General features: G+C 37.3%; 1 protein-coding gene and 1 long non-coding RNA gene across 15 annotated transcripts in view; one reads left to right on the top strand and one right to left on the bottom strand.

Moving 5' to 3' along the window:
• PDE4D (phosphodiesterase 4D) overlaps positions 1 to 17,695 on the top strand; it is a 1,509,235-nt gene that overhangs the window by 876,029 nt on the left and 615,511 nt on the right. The window lies entirely within an intron of this gene.
• On the bottom strand, positions 8,328 to 11,008 carry LOC102161260. The gene is made up of 3 exons (XR_002339682.1): positions 9,562 to 11,008; positions 9,196 to 9,294; positions 8,328 to 8,411 (listed from the first exon to the last, which is right to left on the bottom strand). It is a non-coding gene; the product is annotated as an uncharacterized LOC102161260 (long non-coding RNA).

Here is a 17,695-nt window from a genome sequence, read left to right as displayed (position 1 = left end):
CAACAACAACAACAAAATATATATGTATATGTCTTTTGTCTTTTTAAGGCTGCACCCACAGCATATAAAAGTTCTCAGGCTAGGGGTTGCATCGGAGCTGTAGCTGCTGGTCTACACCACAGCTATAGCAACATGGGATCTGAGCTGCTTTTGCAACCTACACCACAGCTCACGGCAACACCGGATTCTTAACCCACTAAGCGAGGTCAGGGATCGAACCTGTATCCTCATGGGTACTAGTCAGGTTTGTTAACTGCTGAGCCACTACAGGAACTCCTGAATTTGTTATATTTAAGTGAGTGTTTTCCTAATCTCCAGTTAATGGAAATGTTGAAATTTAAAGAATGGTTGAGGAGACAAGGTTTTATAATTGCTCTTCTGAGGAAAAATGGGTAGACAGTAAAGTCCTGAGATCTCTACTATCAAACAAATACACAATCATAAGGAAGTTAAAAAGTCACTGTGATACATACACATCTTACTTATGTTAACACTGATATCTATTTTAAATAGATGCAGACATTAGCTGTAACAGTTTCATATGTTTTGCAAGGAGGGAGTTCAGTGTGTACTCAGTGTGCTTATCATTACATACCCTGAGCACACAATACAAGCATATTGTGCAAGCAAAGAATCTGGGCTGGGATATGTCAGTGCTTACGTGGCCTGTCAGTGGAGATGTGCAGAATGGAAAATATGGAGACTTGGAAAGATTTCTAGGGTTCATTTTTTTCCCAGTGGTTTTCAGAGTTCATTAGTCAGTGCTGGTGGAGACTGACTAACTGCATACCCTCGGTGTTCTAAAATGAATGGTTTTATCAACTATACTTCAATAAAGACATTAAAATAAAAAAAATTAAAAGAATTGGTCCACAGACTCTGTGAATGGAGAAACAGTGCTGTGACCCCACTCATGGGAGGGGAACAAAGAAAGCAGATCCAGAGAAGAGGGAAGAGCTGGTTTTGAAACAGTCAACAATGCAGTGCTGAAGAAGGTCTGAGCAGACCCACCAGAGTCCTGCAACCAGGAGGGTCCGTCATAGTTGTCCCAAACAACCCTGGAGCTGGCCCTTTTATACCCCTCATGTTAACTTGATATTCAATGTTTGGACAAGGCGGCCCTCTTGAGCTGAGGCAAATCACAAAAAGGGCTGACAGCTGAGAGCACTTCCTAAACCTGGGGAAATGAGTCATTCGTTCCTGAGGGGTTATCATGACAGCATCCATTACAAAGGGTGAGGTATTTTGGAACCAGCAAGCATTGGAAAATGCCTTGTAGATAGATTCCTTGCTTCTTTCATTCCTTCCTTTCCTTCTTTCTCTCCCCCAGCCTAGTGTTTTTCCAAAAATTCTTTAAAGGACTAGGCTGTGAGTTATCATGAGGAAGGAAAATAAATAATCATTTTTATAAGTCCAACTATTCTTTTACGTCAAGACATGGATTAGTTATGATTGACGTCAACAATCATAATTGTTTCCCACAGAAAAGTTAGTTCCCTATGTCTGATGACCCAAGTACTCCTTGTGACAGTCCATATCTATGTAATACTAGCATCCTGACAGCCAGATGGAATGTCAGGAGGAAGGTCCAGATAAAATTATTTTTTCCATTGTATTGAAGAAAGAAAGACAGCATATTTATTGAGTGCCCACTAAATGTGACATCAAAGTTTTTCTTATCTTTATTAGAAATTGATAACAAATGGGAGAGTACATTGATTTGAAAAGTTTTGTTCTCATTTTAACCTCTATTTTTTTTATAAAATAAAACTGATTAATCAATGTATAAAAATACCATGTTATAAAAAGCACAGCGTATTTGGGCTGCGTTGTTTTTTGCTTGACTGTTCGCTTTCATTTTTTGGATTTATTTGGCTATCACGTGGCTTTTAAAGCACCCCAAAATAGAAAATGATGGAGAAGCTGGTCAGCGGATATATAAAATCAGTATATTATATTGGCAACAGAATGATATTGTTTATTAACTATTGAGTTTTCAGCAAGGCATTAGAACAAAACAACTTTACCATTAAACATAGTAGAGAGGAGTTCCCGTCGTGGCGCAGTGGTTAACTAATCCGACTAGGAACCATGGGGTTGCAGGTTCGATCCCTGCCCTTGCTCCATGGGTTAACGATCCGGCGTTGCCGTGAGCTGTGGTGTAGGTCACAGATGTGGCTCGGATCCCAGTTGCTGTAGGCTGGCAGCTACAGCTCCGATTGGACCCCTAACTTGGGAACCTCCATATGCTGCAGGAGCGGCCCAAGAAATGGCAAAAAGACCAAAAAAAAAAAAAAGAAGTAAACATAGTAGAGAAACTACTAACTAGAAAACTTCTTAGGTCTTTAAAGCTGTTTTTACTGATACTTGCTTTCAAGGCACTTGGAAATGTCACTTAAAGGCTCTTGAAAATGGATATTGACAAAAGGCTGTGGAGTCTTTTAAAATTTTCATGAATTTTTAAAAATGCTCCCTCTTCTGGAGTTCCTGTCATGGCTCAGCGGAAACGAATCTGACTGGTATCCATGAAGATGCAGGTTTGATCCCTGGCTTCTGTCAGTGGGTTAAGGATCCAGCATTGCCGTGAGCTGTGGTGTAGGTCATAGATGCGGCTCGGATCCCACATTGCTGTGGCTGCGACATAGGCCAGTGCTAGAGCTCCGATTTGACCCCTAGCCTGGGAACTTTCATATGCCGTGGGTGTGGCCCTAAAAAGATACACACACATACAAAAAAAGATCACTCCTCAGTCCATTCAGGGCAGTTGTCATTGCTAACTGTACAGCACAGTATAGATATAGCCTGAAGACCCACAAAGGTAACTCAAGGAACTGATTTCTGCATCTTCAATCCCCTTATTCCAACCACTGTTACAATCTATTCCCTGTAGACATAATTTGTATCAATTAAAAGAAAAGGGAAATCAGAACAGCCTCTGGGGCTTTTCTGTGACTATTGATTGTTTTATCAACAACCCTTAAATCTTAGGTTTACCAAAAGAAACAGTGTTTTAAATTGAAACCATGCTTCCACTGTGTGCATGTTAGTTCTGAAAACATGTGAGTAAAAATTGATTATATTGCTGAATCTAAATGGAAAAGTAGGGGGGGATATACAGTGTCTTGGGATAGACCATAATTGAAGATACTATGAGAAAGGGAATATATAAATATATATGACTGGGTCGCTTTTGTGTACAGCAGAAATTGGCACAATATTGTAAATCAACTGCTCCTTAATAAGCAATGAAAAAAAGTAGGGGGGAGTTCCCGTCGTGGCGCAGTGGTTAACGAATCCGACTATGAACCATGAGGTTTCGGGTTCGATCCCTGCCCTTGGTAAGTGGGTTAACAATCCGGCGTTGCCGTGAGCTGCGGTATAGGATACAGACGCGGCTCGGATCCCGCGTTGCTCTGGCTCTGGCGTGGGCCGGTGGCTACAGCTCCGATTCGACCCCTGGCCTGGGAACCTCCATGTGCCGCGGGAGTGGCCCAAGAAATAGCAAAAAAAAAAAAAAAGACAAAAAAAAAAAAGAAAAGTAGGGGAGGGAAATTACAGTATCTTTTTCCTTTTTGAAATTAACATGTTGTCTGTGGTGTTAGGTTGACTGTATTTTTCTTATAAAAACCTCCTGTACTTCAAAAACAAATTCAGAGTAGTTTGTTTAGACCTTAAGAATTGATACTCTTCTTTAACTTGACAAAAGTCTAAGCAGTTCTGTAAAAGAAACTCTGTAGCATAAACTATCAGTATTTTCTAATCTAGTGGTCAGCTTTTGTTTCTCAAAGTGGTGGTTTTAAACGATAACTTTATAAGAATAGAATTAAAAAAAAAGAATAAAACTATGTTTTTCACTAGCTATGTGATAAACATTTCCTGATAGACACCTGGCAAGTGGCCTATATATGCCATTTCCGGGATCAACACTGTAAAATGCCCAAGCCTTAGTCAAGGCCTCATTTTGGTTATTTGCAAACTGCCTTCCTCCATCTTCATGAAGGTATTCCTCCTGTTTCTGGAATAGGCCTATCTCTCCTTGTCTTTTGGTTTCCTATCTCAGTTCTGCAATCTCCTCTCTGGCCATTACACTCTCAAATCATTTCAAAATTCTGCCTCCCAGGATAATCTGTCTAGTTTTTCTAAACTTCTAACTTCCCAGTACTCATCATTTGAATTCCTTCTGCTGGCTCCCTATTGTTTTCCTAACCAATTTCAAATTACTTATCCTTATCTTGACAGCCATTCACCAGTCTGCTCCCACTGACGTCTATTTCTTTATCACTTCTGATTCCTCCCTTTGCTCACAATTCTACACACAAGAGCATTTCCAATGCTTTTTGCCTTGAAGAGCTTTAATCTTTTCCTCATACCCTATTAGAGAAGGAGGTAATTGATCTGTGGCTTAAAATTCACTAATGCCTCTGGCAGTAAAATTCTGTATTTTGTGTACAACTTATTCTGTACCGTCACCTCCTGTCCTTTGCCTCCCACATAGCATTCTCCATTCCCCTCTTGCTACTAATGGTGTTCTTTAGGTGGCTGCCCTATTATCAGGTTGCACCCTCTGCAGTAGCAAGCAATTATTTTTAATAAATCATAAAACCACAGAAGTTAAGTTACAGATGGGGATTCCCCTAAACACAAGACTCCAACTTCCCATTCAGCATAGAAACCCTCTCAGATACATTCCTGATGCCTAAAATTATCTTTTGGAGAGAGAAGATCAACATACAAAGACCAGCTCTTTCCCTGTTGCACAGGACTCATTTGGAGAAAAGTCTTATTTGTGCAGAAGAAATCTGGTTCCCTACTGCTTCTTGGTATCACGTGTCACTGGAGAGATGTGAAATAATCCTAATGATCTATTGCCTTGAAAATATGAATGAACACAGCTGTTATCTCCTCCATTAAACTCATCTGTTTGGGGTTAGATGTCCAAGTCCAAGTCACTTCAGCAGTTCCGCTTGTGACAGACTTTTCGAGAAGTTTCTCACTGTTGTCTCATCTCTTATGTAGCTTGGCCAGCAATTAAATAAGGCTTGTTGTCAGTGTGGGTCTTGATGTTTCTGTCACTTACTACCACTATCACTAATATTAAAGGTAGTTTTTATAATCTGAAAATAAATTATTAATTAAACCTCCTCTTTGTCCTGTAATGAATTTGAAAGTTCATATTCATAGCCTTTTAGTTACTAAAGTCTCCCGAGGCTCAAAGAGACCTTAAAATTACTAATGACTAAAAACATAGGGGTAACCTGCAGTCATATGTGAGACTGACTTCAAATAAGACTTTGAGTTTTAGTGCAGTATTTTGAAAAACCATTGAGAGATCACTGAGCAGCATATTTAGAATTTTTACATTGCACTTTGGGAATTGTTCAGTGACCATGTCTCCTGAGTACTTTGCTCCTTGAAATTACCAAATTCTTGGAATTTATTTTTCTCCCGATCTTGTGATACATGGTTAGAATTGGTACATAGAGATCACATTTAGAACTTCATTTCTTTTCTTTTGTTCTTCCCAATGAAAATGCTCTACTCCAGTTGGACAGTGAAATGTTAGCTTTGTGTTTTTACCCCTTTAGGGGGTTCTGGAATCCTCTAAGTGTCTAATGAGATCCAGCAACACTCTTTTGGAAACTATATATATATGTGTGTGTGTTATTTAAATTTAGGGGTACAGGTGCCACTTGGATCATATCCAAGTTACCATTACAGGGTACTGATTCCAGGTTAGAAATCACTGATTTAGTTGTACCTCATTTTACTTCTATCTCTTCCTGAAAAGATATATAAAAACAAAATTGTGTTTAATAGTTCCATTCAGTAACCTTTTAAGGGAAAATTATTTCTTGTATTAAGTTTAATTCAAATTTTTATGGAATATTGGGTTTTTAATGTGAGCACCTTTTGTATAATCTTATCCTTAAAACTTTTTCTTCTATATATGTTCTTAAAATATTTTCATGATAAAAAGGACTGAAGAAATATTTTTTTCTATAAGCCCTCACCTCCAAACTTCTGTTTTATCTGCAGTTATCACTTACACATACAATTTATATGGTGGAAGATACATCTTAAGCCAAATTTTATGAAGTTCCCTTGTGGTGGAGTGGGTTAAGGATCTGGAGTGTTCCACAACTGCAGCACAGGCTACAACTGTGATACAGGTTTAATCCCTGGCTCAGGAATTTCCACATGCCACAGGTGTGGCCGAAAAAAAGGACAAATTTTATTTCTTTAAAGTGTGTCACTATACCTGCTTTTCCTTTTTTTTTTTTTTTTGGTCTTTTTGCCTTTTCTAGGACCATTCCCTCGGCATATGGAGGTTCCCAGACTGGGGGTCCAATTGGAGCTGTAGCCATCGGCCTACGCCAGAGCCAAGAGCCACAGCAACACGGATCCAAGCGGCTTCTATGACCTACACCACAGCTCATGGCAATGCCAGATCCTTAACTCACTGAGCAAGGGCAGGGATTGAACCTGAAACCTGAAATCCTAGTTGGATTCATTAACCACTGCTCCATAACAGGAACTCCAATACCTGCATATTTCACAGGTATATTTATACAGGTGTAGATATATTTGAAATCACTATTTTCCTTATTTATAGAAAAAAGCTGAAATTTCTCAACTTCAAAAATAAAATTAAAATGTATATTTACAAGTAATGTATAAGGAAAGGATAGAAAATAACAGCATGTATCATACATAATACTCATTCATAGTTTTAAATATAATAATCTTATTAGCTACAGATAAATGTTTAATCAGTGTTTTTATAATGTTAATCTTATCAATATTAAAATTACACAAAAATGATCTGTAATGCCAGCTCTAATAACCTTTTGTCACACGTCCCCTATCTAATTTGCTGAACTTGATGAAAACTTCCATTTCAACTTGAAGACTCTGGAGATGCTGAGCTGTATGCATTCTGTAGGAAGGACTGTGGGGCTGATTAAGTACAACAGACTTGTGAAATATATTGTTTACAAGTTTTATCACTTTTGGTAATAAATGTACAAAGCCCATTGCAATGTTAATTCTAGTTTATTAAAATTTATGAACATTTAACCAAAGATTGCCAAAATACATTGCTATGCATTGAGAACATAAACTTTAGTTTCATATGTAACAAATTTTTTTTTTTTTTGGCTTTTTGCCATTTCTTGGGCCGCTCCCACGACACGTGGAGGTTCCCAGGCTAGGGGTCCAATCGGAGCTGTAGCTGCTGGCCTACACCAGAGCCATAGCAACTCGGGATCCGAACCACGTCTGCAACCTACACCACAGCTCCCGGCAACGCCAGATCGTTAACCCACTGAGCAAGGGCAGGGATCGAACCTGCAACCTCATGGTTCCTAGTCGGATTCGTTAACCATTGAGCCACAACGGAAACTCCAATATGTAACAATTTTTAGAATGCATTTTTAGAGAACTATGCATTTACAACCAATACTTGTAAGGCAAATTAACTTCAGAATGTATTATAAAGAATATAATGTTTTTTATTTCAGTACAATCAAGAAGAGGGTTCAGGCTTTTAATTTCAATTAATTTATTTTTAGTTTGGCAATAGGAGTAAGCCTGTTATATTCCCAGATGAACACCAGAATCAGTCCCTAAAAAAGCTGAATACCACAGTCTGGTGTTTAACAAATAGATTTATATTCATTGTATTACTTAATCATAAATGTAGGGGAACTTACCTCATCATATCTCAGGGTGACTATTGTGGTTGAGAAGTGGTGGGTCCAGGTTTTATGGTTCCCAAGGCTTTATACAACTTAGGAAGCCCATTTTAAGAGAAATGAATATGACATTAGGTAACAATTAAATACTTATTTAGAAAGAAAGGAAGAAAGAAAGAAAGAAAGAAAGAAAGAAAGAAAGAAAGAAAGAAAGAAAGAAAGAAAGAAATTGTGGCATATTACAAACTAAATGCCTCTCTAATTCAACTTTTAATTCCCCAGACCCCCAAAAGGTACACAGTCACTCCATTGTCACTGAACCTAAGGAGAAGCATCAGTGCATAAGTGCATAGACAAAATCAGTAAGTAGATATTGGTATTAAATGACCACAGTTAAAATGTCTTACTTTTGCACAATTCCCAAATCACCTGAGCTTGTCAACCTGGCATTTCTGTTAGCTCAAGCCCGTGTGCCCAGTGTACAGTGAGGCCAAACAAACCAAAATGTCGGAATTCGGAGAAGAGAAAAGTTTATTACATGGCCATGCAAGGGGATGAGTGGCTCATGCCCCCAGATTTTGTTGAACTCCCCAAACCAAAATTGCAAAGCATTTTTAAAGACAGGGTGAGGGAGGGGCGTGTTTGGTTGTTGCAGACTTTTTGGTACAGAAATCCTTTGTTCTTGGATCTGTCCAGAGAGGTCAGGTTATGATGTACCTGCAAACATCCAACAAGATACATGTTGTACTTAGAGAGGAGCCTGAGCAGATGATATGGGAGAAGGACCTTTCCCTGGAAGTCTCCAGAGGGTCCTGCTTGGTTACATTTCCAGTACCATGAAAAGAGGCATGAAGCTTCACCCTTCCTAGCTTCATGATAAACCCACTTCTGATGGTGTACAGAAAAATATCTAGACCAGAGCAGATTGCCCGAGGAGACAAAGTACATTGGTGTGACAGTTGTTACAAAAGTAGTCCCCTTATTCCTAGAGTTTAGCCACCATCTTGCAGAGATTTCACTGAAGTTCCTTACACGCATTCTCCTCTAGAAGTTTTCTGACATTCAATGTTTCACAAATTACACTACTTTAAATCACCCCAGACATTAATAGCATAGTATTTTAAGGGTTGGAGGGACTGACTGGCTGGACTCAGTAAGCTTTAAAGGTGGATTTGTTTCCCATTATTGTGACCTGCATAAAAAAAAGTAATACCTTTCATGTGAAATATTCCCCTTGGTTTATTTGAAAGCACCAAATGGCATTGTGTGGTAACAGTATAAAAACCCAACTCAGAGAGTAGAATATGCTGTTTATGATCTGGATTGTCCTTTAGGTTTTTAATATAGTCTGAAAGAAGCTGAGAATTCACCATTGTCTGATTAAAACACACACACACACACATGTGTACACAAGAAATAAAAATTTTGTCAGCACACATATCATTGGGCAGGATAATTCATCTGAAAAACTTGAAATAGTGATGAGAACCTCTGGACTAACCTTCAATGTAAACAAGTGGGTTATTTAAATTCTCTCTTAATATAGAAACTTCCAAGTGAACAAGGCAGCATGACTGTGGGGCCATAATTCAGGAACAATCTGTAAAGCAAAATATAGAGGCACTAATTTTGTTGCATTTGCAGCCCACACACTCTAACACTGGGTTTATTCCTGTTATTCTGGATAAAGATGAGTCAGGAACCTCTAATATAGCTGTTCCTAAAAGACAGTAATTGATTCAGAATGTGAGACTGAGAGAAATCCTAGAAGTCTGACCTTCATATCAGTTTATAGATCAATAATACATTACTTAGACTAATGCAATACCCCAAATCCCCACAGTCTGCTGCCAAGATACTATTTTACCTCAATAATTTGATTGAGAGCAGTCAATATAGATCATTTTGTCCCAACAGTGATTTGCTGATTCAGGGAACATGCAACATCCAGCCACAATGTAGCTAAAGCTCAGGCCAGTCACATAGTTGGGCAAATTTTGCTATATGGATCCACGCCTGTGGGAAAATTATCAAAATCAAAATAAAAGACATAGCTATCACTCCTAAAAGTTTTCTCTTGCCCCTTTGTGATCCCTAACCCCTGTCCTTTTCTAGAAATCCCACCGTCTCCAATCTGATCAGTGATCAGCTGAAGACTGGAGTGGAGCCAGTTTAGACTACGTCCCAAATTCTCTGTGTGAACCATTCTCTTTGTTGCTCAGCTCAGCAAAGTTTACCTGCCTTGACCTCCTCAAATTGCCAGCACCATCTCCTCAATTTAGGGACGCTGTACTTCTGGCTAGGTTGTCCCTTATCTATGATGGTGGCCCAGAAACTCTCTCTCCAGGCAGAAAGTGGGGACGTCATAGAGTTCAGCTGATATGTTTTCCTTTTCATTGCTCTTTGTCCTCTGATACCTGTTGGCTAATGTCTGAAAATGGTTGTTTCATATATTTTGTCTCGTTTTGCAATTCTCCCATGAGGGAGTGTAACCCTCCTTCCTTTCATTTCTTTTTGCCAGGAAGGAGAGATCTCCCCAGTGACCATATGTATTTGATAATTATGGTCAGTATTTGAAAAGAACATTTTAGAGAGTATTTTATACCAAGTGATATTTTTCATTACATTGGTTATATTTAAAGAAACAAGTTTATTAGAAGTATTTAGTTATACAGATTATAAAAGATCATTATAAAACATTAGATAAATCCAGATTAACAAAACTTGGTAAAAAGCTTACTTGTAGATATAGGACAACTGTCAACATTTTGTAGCATATTTTAAAAGTATTTTTTCTTAGCTAGATGTTTACAGAGCTATCAAAATGCATAAATTTAATAAGAACTTATACTGCTATTTAGAGGAAAATATTTCAAATCATAAAAGTAAATAATTCTCAGTAAAAATTATATATATACACATATATAGTGAGAATTGGCATTCTTTTACTCCCACCCTCAGAAAGAACTTTTTAAAGTCATATGGTTTTTCCCAGAGTTGTTTCTATACATACACAAACACACTTGGAAGCATCTTTCCATACAAAAGAAATCATTCTGTACATTTCTTTTCCTCTTTTTCTTTCTACTTTAATCAATACAGATAAACTTCACCATTTAAATAGCCTCTGGTGATTCCATCCTATGGATGAACCATGGTATTTTTAACCAATTTGCTAACAGGCATTTATGTTGCTTCTGACTTTTTGACATTGTTCACTTGTTTATTTCGTCAGTCGTTTATTAATTTGTAGACAAGTAGCCAGATCGAAAATGATGTCCATTTAATATTATAATCGTTCTAGCCAAATTACCCTCCAAAAATCTGTACTTTTTTCCCCAGGAAAAAAAATCAATGTCTCCTTTCAAAAACCCACTACAACCCTTAGTATTTTTTTATTTTTTAAATCTGTGTTGTCGTCATCCCCCCATCAATATAAATGAATACCTCTTTTATTTTATTTTATTTTATTTATTTTGCTTTTCAGGTCTGCATATGTGGCACATGGAAGTTCCCAGGCTAGGATCGAGTCTGAGCTGCAACTACCAGCCTGCACCACAGCCGCAGCAGCACCAGATCTGAGCCACATCTGTGACTTACACTGCAGCTCAAGGCAACTCAATGCATGACGCCAGGGATCGAACCCACATCCTAATGGATGCTAGTTGGGATTGTTGCCACCAAGCCACAATAGGAACTCCTATCTTTGTTATTTTAATTGTCATTTCTTCCATTATTAATTAGATTTCAACTTGCTTATTGGCTTTTTGGGCAGGAACAGGGATTCTCTGCCTATGGACTTTGCCTAGTTTTAATTGGTATGTCCATCTTCTTATTTTCTAATTTGTAACAACTCATCTTAAAGGGTTCCTCCACTTGGATAATTTTGTCATGTTTTTAAGGACTCATGATTTTTCTTAAAGTAAAATTGAGTATACAGAGAAATTGGAGAGGGTTTGATGTCTGAATATGATATGCCTTCTGCAAAGGGAATGCATGCATGTCGGGGAGGAGTGATTGAGAAAGAACTTAAGGAAAGTCTTAGGAGTGATGGATGTACTCATTACTTTGCTTGTGGTGATGCTTTCATGCATATGTGCATATGGCAGAACATGTCAAGCTATACATTTTAAATATGTGCAGCTAATTGTATCTCAGCCATGGCCGAACAAAGCTGTTATATTAAAAAGTGACACCAGTAAATGAGAATTGAATTTGATCAGAGTGTTTTTTGTGTTATCTTGGGTAAATTTCTCCTGGCACAGTTACATTGGCTTTCTAAAATAAATTGGGAAGCCAAAGGAAGTCCCTTTCACCTTCAAGATTAAAAAAAAAAAAAAAAAACTGAACCAGTAAAATAAGTGCTTCTAAATTAGACACAGTCAATAAATAAATAAATAAATAAATAAATAAATAAATCTCAAAAATAAATATGACTTATGGGTAGCATTATGTGGAAATCATAATCTATACATCTCTGGGAATGATGGAGAGAAGAAAGAGAGAGACATGGGATTGCCTTAAACCTCAGCACTGGAGTTAAAGGGTGATAATGACACGTGATAAATTTTTAGAAATTTTGCAGTATTGAGAATGAGGCACACTTAAAAATCCTTCCTTTTAGTATGAGAGGTGACAATTTAATAATTCCAAAAAGTAGTATGAGCTTGAGTTGCACCCATACGTATCAGGCAGGATTTATGGAGGTGAAGATCACTGAAGAATGTGGTAGAAAGGCAAGTTAGTAGGAAAAGATGCTAAGTACTACCCACAGGGCTGTGAGTCACCCAGGGCTTCAAGTCTGTCCCAAGTGGGTCAGCAGGCTGAATTTTCACAATGGGGCCTGCCTGAATGTATTCTGCATCTGCTCAGCTATGTAGTACAAAGGCACTTTTTATTAATTTTCATGAAATAGCTTGAAAATTTCCATGCCATAAGAATGAGATAAAGTTTGAATTAACAACTTAAAGTATCATGATTAGAAGAAGGGGAAGAAAGAGAAAGTGGAGAAAGAGGCAATAAAGAAAAAAAAAAAACTGATGAAATTGAAAGATAGTGGGAAGAACTCTGGTGTTAGAGTCTGAAGGGCAGGGTTCAAGTCCCAACTTGGATATCTTCCAGCTATGAAACACCGAAAAACTGTTCAACGTTTTAGAACCTCAGTTTTCTCCAGTCTGTAAATCTGTAATAAAAACAGAGACACCTTTTAAGGTTATGGTAAAGTGCCTTGATGCATGTGTAAATATTTCTCAAGCTATAACCCTACTTTTCAATAATAGTTTTCAATAACTTTTCTTTCAGTTCCAGAGGCACTCTGGTTTTAAATCTACAATTATTTTCTGTCCTCAGTCAGTATCCTCTCTAGCAAGAACAAAGCCATTCTTTAAAATTGAGGTGTTAATGTTAAAAAAAAAAAAACCCAAAACACCAAAAAACCTGTTACATCAAACTCAGTAACTGAGAGACACTTTGCTGTGTAATCTCCATCGCACTATATGTTCATTGTATCTATACAATTTGAGGGGTGAAAGGAGAAGGTGATGGGAACAAGCAGATGGGCATGTGATCACCAGGCGAGTATTGTGAAATAAAACTAGATTTTATTGTATTAGTCTCATATGTATAGATTTGAGCAGGTCTCTGTTGTAGGATCCTATTCTGGCTCTACCTGTGCTCTGCCTGATGACTGTTTCTACCAGGATGCCTTGAAGCCACCTCAAACTCAGCATGTTCAATTTGGAACTCATTATCTGCTCCCCAGTTGTTCAAACTAGAAGCCTTCAGGCCACCGTTGACTCTTCTCTCCCCTGAAACCTCTCCTCTTTCCATATGGGTCAGTCTCCGCATCCTGTTGATTCCGCCTTCTAAATAGCTTCTCTTCTATCATCGCCTGCCCTTCTGGTGGTACTGCCTGAGTTTAGGTTATGGGCTTCTCAGTGTTTGATCTCCTCTCTTCCCCAACAGATCTGTCCTCCAAATTGCCACCACCAAGAACCATCTAAAACACCATTCTAAAACACCAACTGTCTTTCCAAAACACAGTACTTTCTCTCCTCTGTAGGAATTTAACCACAGAGAGTATTCAGATAAATGAGCCAAGATGGAAGGGGGAAAAAAAAAGGAAAGAATCCTAAATGTTCCCAAAGAGGGGATTAGTTATACCAATAGACTATAAAATAGCAATAAGATGGTGGTTCAGATCTGTATTGAAAAATTCAAAAAATCATTAATGTTAATTATAAAAATCAAATTACAGAGAAAAGTTCATAAAAGTTGTAGAAGCAATGCCAAGTAGTTATGATGTGAGCTGCTGTGTATATTATGCTGGGTCACGTTGTTGTACAGCAGAAATTATCACAGCCTTGTAAATTAACTATATTTCAATAAAACTTTTAAAAATTAAAAAAAAACTTTTAGGAGTTCCCATTGTGGCTCAGTGGTTAACGAATCCACCTAGGAACCATGAGGTTGTGGGTTCGATCCCTGGCCTTGCTCAGTGGCTTAAGGATCCAGTGTTGCCGTGAGCTGTGGTGTAGATTGCAGACATGACTCGGATCCCGCGTTGCTGTGCCTCTGGTGTAGGCTGGTGGCTACAGCTCCGACTGGACCCCTAGCCTGGGAACTTCCATATGCCGAGGGAGCGGCCCAAGAAATGGCAAAAAGACAAAAAAAAAAAAAAAAAAAAAAAAAAAAGAGAGAGATTTAGGGGATACATTATACTATAAAGAGAGATTTCTGGTGGTAGAATTCAGCAGGTCCTGGTACCCCTAAAATCCAAAGCAAAATGACACTAAAACAGAACACTCCCCCACCCTGCCCTCTTGACTTTTTACAAAAAGTCGCCCTTCTGCTAAAGATTTCAGTGAGCAGCCCGAATCCCATAACTCAGCACAGCAAATGTGAAAGGCAACAGAACAAATTCACTAATGCCTTAAAAGTTATGAAAACCAGGGACTTCAAGACATCCCAAATCCTCCCCATTTTTTCAAGAGAAACTTTTGTACAATCTCTGATACAAAACACCATGTGGTGTCCTCAACTCCATCTATTCATAACTGTGTTTCCTATTTGTATTTCTTTAAAAAAAAAGAATTCTGTTCATATGTATCTTTAAGGGCCAAAGAAGAATAATGCGTAAAGCCTAGGGGAGGTAGGAAGGGACAGACAAACCCTGCTGCCTCATTGTTTGTTTTTATCTCTCAGCCAAGACTCCTGATCCATGAGAAATAGTTGTCCGTGAACACATACATTCATTGATTTAACATGAACATGTCTTTTAAATAGTATAATTATTTTTTCACTGGTGGTGGGATCTGGCGTAGCTTATATCCTTGCTCAGTCAGAAGGCTTTAGAGACCGTGGTGTGTAAGTTCACATACCCACACATGCCCTGTAGCTTTGCAGTCTGCATGCTCTTGATACCTGTAGAAGTATTGATTATTTTTACAGAAATTCTATTATTAAATTCTATGTAATGTGGCATGACAGGGGTTTGTTTTTCAGTTTTTAATAACCAGTTTCCTCAAAGCAAGTATCTTAATCGTTGTCAAGAAAAAAAATACTGATTAAACTTCAATCTCTTCTTAGTTCACTTCACTTTCTATGTTGTTTTCCATCTACAACCCAACACACCCATTTCTCTTTTATACTATGAAATATAATTGGCATGAGCAATGACATTAATAGCAAGTATTTATTAGTGTAAATAGGTACACACAGAGATTAGTGGAGATTTCTGAAAAAGACAGCTAAATACTTAATATTAGCACTTTTTGTATTTCCATGGTGACTTACTATATACGAAAAATAGGTATTTCTTTAAAAAAATTTTTAAAGTATAGTTGATTTACAATATTCTATCAATTTCTGCTGCCACAGCAAAGTGACATATATATGAATGTACGTATATATGTACATTCTTTTTCTCATATTAGAAAGATAGATATTTCAAATGTATAGAAGAGTAGTATTTTAAATACTCCGTGTAAATAGTATTCAGGGTTTTGAACATAAGTATAGATTGTTCTGTTAGAAATACATGTATATATATGTTACTCAGACTTTAATAATTTTGTTTTAGAATTTAAAAAATTACCAGTATGTCTTAAATTTTTTTGTCCAATTGCAAAAGTGGAGTAATTATCTCAATGGTAAGAAAGAAAAACAAATAACAATAACAAAAGCTTCTCTTTTTTTAGGAGATATGGTCTGGTGAGAGGGATTATGATAAAGGAAGTAGGCTGAGGGTTGCAATCAGTCTGGGCTCAAACCCACTTTCTAGAGTTAACTAGCTGGATAACTTCAGGCAACTCACCCAAACTATTTAAGCCCTAGTTTCCTCCTCTGCAAAATGACAATAGTAATAGTACATAATTGATTGTGTCATTATGAGATAAAATGAGGTAAAGTCAGATAAAGTGATTGACAGTGTGCTTGGTATTCAAAAGATATTTTAAACTCATTTTTAATATTTCTTAGGGCCATTATTTACAGATAGTCTGTAAAAATATCTGTAAAATTGTCTTTTGCTTGCATTTCATTTTACAGTTCACAAAGCACTATCACCAACATGACCTCATCTTATCCTCATCATAAACATGACACAGAGAAATTATAAATGAATCTCAGGAAAGTTCAATGACTTAACAGAAGTTCTGCAATGTGTCAGAAGCAGGACTAGGATAAAGTACTTCTTGTGAAGGTCATACTGAAGCTAATGATTATCTATGTCAAGGTCTAGATCTAGATCAATACCTAGGTCTATAGGTACCTCTTGGAATATAAGTAGACATATTTAGTAAAGGTGGAAGTTGTATTTCTCTATGTTAATTTCTGGTATTGGATGCTATTCCTATTATAAAAGTTGTGACCTTGTCACTCACAGAACAGATGGCACTGCTTGGTCAAAGTCAAACCATATTTAGAACATTTCTGAAAAGCCTTTCTCATTTGGATAAAAATCTCTGCGAAAATGGTTTCTTTACATTAGTTGAACAAACCAAATATGGACCATGTCATAAGAGCTCTACCATCCATTCTCAGGAGGGGAAGTTTTGAACTTATATTTTCAAAAGTAAACGTTTCATACTCTCCAGAAGAGAACATCAAAGCTTCTTTGATAAAGGCGAGGGCCGGGGAAGGTGCACACTTATTCATAAGGGTATTATCTGTCTTCGTAGAAATATGACTTTGAACAATTAGTTGTCTTCTGAAGAAAGATAATATAAAACATCAAACTTTACACATGGAAGACCAGAGAAGGCAGTGGGAGAAAAGACTAAGAGAAGGTGATTATAGATTTCATAACACTGTTTAAATTTACCTAAAATTTACAATAACCTAAGCATGTACTGTATGTTTATGTGTATTATCTATCTACATATATATATATATATGTGATAGGATAAAAACAGATATAGCCACACTCCAAAGGCCAAGACTTATAGATTATTAAGTTAATTATAAAATTTGTTGTAAACAAAGAAACAAGTAAGTAGTTTCTGCTAAATTTAAAAATTTTAAGTGATGCATATTATGGCCATTATTTTTATTTACAGACAAAATTAATTTTCTAATATGCTGAAACACATATGAGTGGGGTCAGAAAAGATAAGTTGGAGCAGTGAGAGTAATACTAAGAGGACATTCAGGTGCAGGAGACAGACCAACTGAGATTTCTGTCTAGACTCTGTCTCATAACAGCAAAATTTCCTCAGGCAAATTATTTAATCTCTTTAAGCTCTATATCCTCATCTGATGAATGAGGACACCAATGCCTTACCCCTGGGATAGCTTTGAAGATGGAAGGACATGCACAATTTACACAGCTTGTCCATCGAAGTCTACTTGTATTAGTTTGCTAGGACTGCTGTAAAAAAATACCACAAACTGGGTGGTTTAAGCATCAGAAATTTATTGTCTCAATTCTGGAAGCTAGAGGTCTGAAATCATCACTCTTTGGCCTTTTAGCCAAGATTAAATGCAGAAGTCTGAAATCAAGG

This window comes from Sus scrofa, chromosome 16 (assembly GCF_000003025.6).
Source record: "Sus scrofa isolate TJ Tabasco breed Duroc chromosome 16, Sscrofa11.1, whole genome shotgun sequence".
NCBI lineage: Eukaryota > Metazoa > Chordata > Mammalia > Artiodactyla > Suidae > Sus > Sus scrofa.
The sequence above is the reverse complement of the archived record's forward strand: the minus strand, read 5'-3'. Positions and strand labels throughout refer to the sequence as shown.